This window comes from Cebus imitator, unplaced genomic scaffold (genome assembly GCF_001604975.1).
Source record: "Cebus imitator isolate Cc_AM_T3 unplaced genomic scaffold, Cebus_imitator-1.0 Scaffold83, whole genome shotgun sequence".
Classification (NCBI taxonomy): domain Eukaryota; kingdom Metazoa; phylum Chordata; class Mammalia; order Primates; family Cebidae; genus Cebus; species Cebus imitator.
Window position 1 is genome coordinate 2,316,955 of NW_016107398.1, and position 6,284 is coordinate 2,323,238.

General features: G+C 37.3%; 1 pseudogene; it reads left to right on the top strand.

The window, feature by feature from the left end:
- The first annotated feature begins 5,694 nt into the window (after positions 1-5,694).
- LOC119472068 lies at positions 5,695-5,824 on the top strand (annotated as a pseudogene).
- Positions 5,825-6,284: the final 460 nt, after the last annotated feature.

Below are 6,284 nucleotides of genomic sequence, written 5' to 3' on the forward strand. Positions count from 1 at the left end.
TTTCCTTATAAATTTGTTTAAGTTCCTCATAGATGCTGGATATTAGACCTTTGTTGGATGTATAGTTTGCAGATATTTTCTCCTATTCTGTAGGCTGTTTACTGTGATGATAGTTTTTTGTTGCCGTTGTTGCTTTTTTGTTTTTTGCTGTGCAGAAGCTCTTAAATTTAATTAGATCTCATCTGTCAGTTAATTTTTGCTTTTGTTGTGATTGCTTGGTGTCTTTGTCATGAAATGTTTCCCATTCCTATATCCGGGATGGTATTGCCTAGCTTGTCTTCCAGGGTTTTTATAGTTTTGGGTTTTACATTGAAGTTTTTAATCCGTTTTGAATTGATTTTTATATATGGTATAAGGGAGGAGTCCAGCTTCAATCTTCAGCATACAGCTAGCTAGTTATTTTAGCACCATTTATTGAATAGTGAGTCTTTTCCCATTGCTTGTTTTTATAAGCTGTGTCAAAGATCAGATGGTTATAGGAGATAAGAGACCAGACTTATTTCTGGTCTCTTTATTCTGTTCCATTGGTCTATGTGCCTGTTTTTATACCAGTGTCATGCTGTTTTAGTTCTTGTAGTATAGTTTGAAGTGGGTTAATATGATGCCTCCAGCTTTGTTCTTTTTGCTTCAGATTGCCTTGGCTATTCAGGCCCTTTTTTGGTTTCATATAAACTTTTAAATAGTTACATATAGTTCTGTGAAGAATGTCATTGGTAGTTTGATAGGAATAGCATTGAATCTGTAAATTGCTTTGGGAAACATGGCCATTTTAATGATATTGATTCTTCCTATCCATGAGCATGGAATGTTTTTCCATTTGTTTGTGTCTTCTCTGATTTCTTTAAGCAGGGTTTTATCATTCTCATTGTAGAAGTCTTTCACCTCCCTGGTTAGCTGTATTTCCCAGGTATTTTATTCTTTTTGTGGCAATTGTGAATGGGATTGCCTGATTTGGCTCTCAGTTTGGCTATTGGTGGTATATAGGAATGCTACTAATTTCTGTACATTGATTTTATGTCCTGAAACTTTGCTGAAGTTATCAGCTAAAAGAGCTTTTGGGCAGAGACTATGGGGTTTTCTACATATAGAATCATGTCATCTCCAAACAGATAGTTTGACTTCCTCTCTTCCTGTTTGGATGTCCTTTCTTTTTTTCTCTTGCCTGACTGCTCTGGCTAGGACTTCCAGTATATGTTGAATAGGAGTGGCAAGAGAGAGTAGCCTCATCTTTTGCCAGTTTTCAAGGGAAATGCTTCTAGCTTTTGTCCATTCAGTATAATGTTGGCTGTGGGTTTGTCATGGATGCCTCTTATGATTCTGAGGTATGTTCCTGCAATACTTAGTTTGTTGAGAGTTTTTAACATGAAGGGGTGTTGAATTTTATTGAAAGTCTTTTCTGCATCTATTAAGATAATCATGTAGTTTTTGTCTTTAGTTCTGTTTTTGTGATGAATCACATTTATTGATTTGCATATGTTGAACCAACCTTGTATCCCATATAAAGTGTACTTGATCATGGTGGATTAACTTTTAATGTGTTGTTGGATTCAGTTTGCAAGTATTTAGTTGAGGATTTTTACATCGATGTTAATCAAGAATATTGATTTGAAGTTTTCTTTTTCATTGTGTCTCTGCCAGGCTTTAGTAACAAGGTGATGCTGACCTCATAGAATGAGTTGGGGAGGAGTCCCACCCCCTCAATGTTTTTGGAGTAGTTTCTGTAGGACTAGTACCTGCTCTTCTTTGTACATCTCCACTGATCATTTTACTGTCTCCATAGTTTTGTCTTTTCTAAAATGTCATATGCTTGCAATCATGTAGTATGTATCATTTTCAGACTGGCTTCTTTCATTTAGCAATATGCAATTAAGTTTCTTCTATGTCTTTTTGTGGCTTGATAGCTCCTTAGTATTCCATTGTATGGATGTATCACTGTTTGTTTATCCATTCACCTGTTGAAAGACCTCTTGGTTGCTTCCAAGTTTTTACAGTTGCAAATAAAGCTGCTCTAAGCATTTGTGTGCAGGTTTTTGTTTTTCATTTTTTCTTTTTTTTGAAACGGAGTCTCACTCTGTCACCCAAATTGGAGTGCAGTGGCATGATCTTGGCTCACTACAACCTCCACCTCCCAGGTTCAAACGATTCTTGTGCCTCAGCCTCCAAAGTAGCTGGGATTACAGGTGCCCACCACTACGACCAGCTAAATTTTATGTTTTTAGTAGAGACAGGATTTCACCATGTTGGCTATGCTGATCCCGAACTCCCACTCTCAGGTGATCTGCCCACCTCAGCCTCCCAAAGTACTGGGATCACAGACGTGAGCCACTGTGCCTGACCCCTGCACAGGTTTTTATGTAGATATAATGTTCAGCTTATTTGGGTAAATACCATGAGCACAGTTGCTACATTGTATAGAATATATTTAGTTTTATGAGAAATTGCCAAGCTACCTTCCAAAATGGCTGTAACATTTTGTATTCCAGACAGCAGTACAGCAGTTTCTGTTCTCTTACATCCTCACCAGCATTTGGTGGTGTCAGTGTTTTAGATTTTCACCATTCTAATTGGCATGCACTGATATCTCGTTGTTTTAGTTTGCAGTTCCCTATTATGATATTGAGGATCTTTTCATATGGATCTTTGCCATCTATTTTTTTTTTCTTTGATGGGGTATCTGTTTAACTTAACTCTCTTTTGCCTTTTTTTTTTTTTTTTTTAAGGCTGGTCTTGCTATGTTGCCGCAGCTAAATTTCAATTCCTGGGCTCAAGCGATTCTAGTGCCTCAGCATACTGAGTACTACTGAAACTGCAGGCATACACCACCATTTTTTATTTGTTTTCTCATTGTTGACTTTTAAGCATTCTTTGTATATTTTATATTTCTGTTCTTTTTTTTATTTATTTATTTTTTTTTTGAGACAGAGTCTCACTTTTGTCTCCCAGGCTGTGGTGTAATCTTGGCTCACTGCAACCTCTGCCTCCCCGGTTCAATCAATTCTAGTACCTTAGCCTCCCAAGTAGCTGGAATTACAGGTGCACACCACCATGCCCAGCTAATTTTTGTATTTTTAGTAGAGACAGGTTTTACCATGTTAGCAAGGCTGGTTGCAAACTCCTGACCTCAAGTGATCGCCCACCTCAGCCTCCCAAAGTGTTGAGATTACAGACGTAAGCCACCATGCCTGGCCAGTTTCTGTTCTTTATGTGTTTTGCAAATATTCTTCCCCCATTTTGTGGCTTGCTGTTTTATTCTTTTAACAGTGTCTTTCAAAGAGCAGAAGTATTTAAATGTTCTTAAATATATTGGTTCAATCTTTTATTTTAAGAAATCAGTGTATTAAATTTATGTACACAGTTGATTCTTAGCTGTGGGTTAATGTTGTCAGCATCAGTCACTAATAAGAGATTGTTCTACTTGGTGTTTTGCCCTGCCTCTAAATCCTATCTAAAAACTTTTATAATTTTCCACTACTGTTCATTATAAGTAGACCTGTGATGACTGGCTGTGTACTTGAAAGTCCTTTCTCTGAGTTTTCTTAGTTGGTCACTAAAACATGCAACATTCTGCTTGGCAAACAGGGACAAAATATTGATCATTTCTATAATATTTTGTTTGGAGTTCATAAATCATTGCAACTTCTCATCGACGTGGCTTATTTCTGGTTAGGAACCAGAAGTTAGGACTCTCCTCCCATGAGTATTCCACATAAAGGGCACATTGTTAGTAGCCTACCAAATCCAGGGTGTATCAGTAAAAATGTAATACTACCCTGGTACACATGTAAAGTAGAGAATTGCATGCAAAGTGCAATTTTCATATATGGAAATAAACACTTTTGCAGGTGCCCCTTTGTTTCTTACTTAGGAAATAAGCCGAAAAATTGACAAATGAGCTTCTCTTTTGAGAAGATCAGACATACTTATTTGGCAACTTGAGAACAGCATAGCGTAGTGGTAAAAGACCAAAGCTCTTGGGTTAGACTTGAAGTCTCAGTGAAAGGCACACTACGTAACCTCTATAAGCCTCCACTTTCGCACCTGTAAAATGGAGTTAATGCCTATTATACAGTCATATTGATAGAATTAAATGTTATATATAAATTAGGTACAGACCAAAACAGACTCTTTTGATAGATTAAATGTTTATCCCCTTTGTCGATTCCCTTATCTGGACCAATGAAATAAATTTGCTTTCCACTAAGGACATGGAAACATATTTTGAATTTCTTCATCTTGCATGACAATTATCTTCAGAATCTTTCTCTAGCCTTCACTCACAGGGGAACTGGCCCCAAGTGCACATTTTTAGTGCTTTCCCGCAGTTTAGCCAAGCTGTACTCTCCTACTAATAATGCCTTCCTGAAACTAGGCACTCAGCATGGTCCCAGGGTACTGCCAGACATGGATCCCATGTGGCTTCAGGTCAGCCAGAGACAATCAATCTGATAGCCTACTGCTTGTACCCTCTTTTTCTGTTTATGAAATTATGGATCCAAATACAGATAGGTGTACAGCTGCTTAAGGAAGTCTAACTCCAGTAATACCAAAATAACCCTAAATCTGCAACAGATGCAAGGATGCCCCCTGGGGCAAATGTTAACTGTGATGACAGCTGGGCATCAATTAATACATTTGTCACCTGCTCATGAGATAGGATCATGGGAGATTTTGCAAAAGGACAATCTGTTGAATAGTCTGCACAAAACTTAGTAGCAAGAAAAATTATTTGTTTGGGTATTCATTTTTATTTTACTTAAATATCCTACCTTATCTAGTGGCCTGTTTTGAATCACAACTTTCTCTCTGCATTTAGATGAAGTTAATAAGATGGCTGGTGAGAGCAGTGCCCCCTTCAACCAGGATTACCAAAAAAAACCTTGTTCAAGTGCCCCTCAGAATTTTTCCTGGGAAATATGGGCCTTCTCATTATGGGCTTAATGTTCATAATTTATTAGGTAATAACTATTTAAAATAAAACTAAGTAAAGCAGAAAATATATACTTTTCTAACATTTGGAGACTTGTTTGCTAAATTAAAAGACGAAGTGCCAAGACTGTAAATTATTTTCGTATGTTAAGGATGAATGTTTAAATTGTACTTTTTTTTTTTAAACAGAATGTTTACTCATGAGCTTAGCATTTAAATGGTTAAAACAAGGCTTTGAAGTTAACACTCCATTAAGATGAATGGTGGTAATTCACACCTCTGCTGGTGCTATATTATTTCAGTCTGGCTGCGGAGAAAACAAGACAGCAGTAGGTTGATTTACTGTGTGAAGGCCCTTTAAACACCCAAGGTCTGGAAATCTTTGGGGGTGTGTGTGTGTGTGTGTGTGTGTGTGTGTGTGTGTGCGCCATCTAGAAGCAGAATCTGAAATTCAACACAATCTAGGTATAGAATTGAGGCCTTGGAAGTACCATAGATTCTATATTATCCAGCAATTCCATATCCGGCATTTGACTGGTGGCATGTTACTAGATCAACCCAACCTCTCGGGCTTTGTTTGCTTCTATACTATAGTGTTTTTTCCTACCACAGCATTTTTGAAACTTCAGCTTAGTATGCTGGTAAATCCATCAGTGGAAAAGCAGAAATGAATCATCCATTTTCTGGTGAACTTTATATATGCCTTTGAATGGGCTATGAGCTAATCATTGGTCTTCATGTGCTCCTTTTTAAAATATGTTCATCTTTATCGCTTCTCGGCCTTTTGGCTAAGATCAAGTGTAGTATCTGTTCTTATTAGTTTAAAATATGTTCATCTTTGCAAAATCTCCTGTTTTATATTTGCCTACATATAAAGCATCTACCTTGAAGAACTTTACAATTTTTTTTTCTCATATCCCTGGGGTAGTGAAGTAAGCAGAGATCAGTTGAAAAAGGCATTTCTTTCTCAATGTGTCCTTTATACTAGTACTAAATTGTGTTTGAAATGTGTATTCCACCCATTGGTAGAAATGCTATAGCCATTTGACCCTGAAAGGATTCATTTTAGGGCCTGGGAATAAAGTTATCTTAACACAAATGAAATAGCAAATACTGTATAAGATGTTAATGAGTTTGGAAGATCTCTCTTTAAGGTAAACAGATTTTTCTCTTCTCCCTTCTCTGTCCTGCATGTTTGCAGGCTCAGGTTACTGGATAATCTGTGGGTAGCTGGGTGTGGAGAGTATTTCCGCTCTGGCTGGCTGTAGTGCTGACACTGCCAGTACAGTATATACAGAGAGAAAATAGATGCTAGAAACAGAGGGACTCAAACTGAATTAATTTTAACCGGTTTTTCT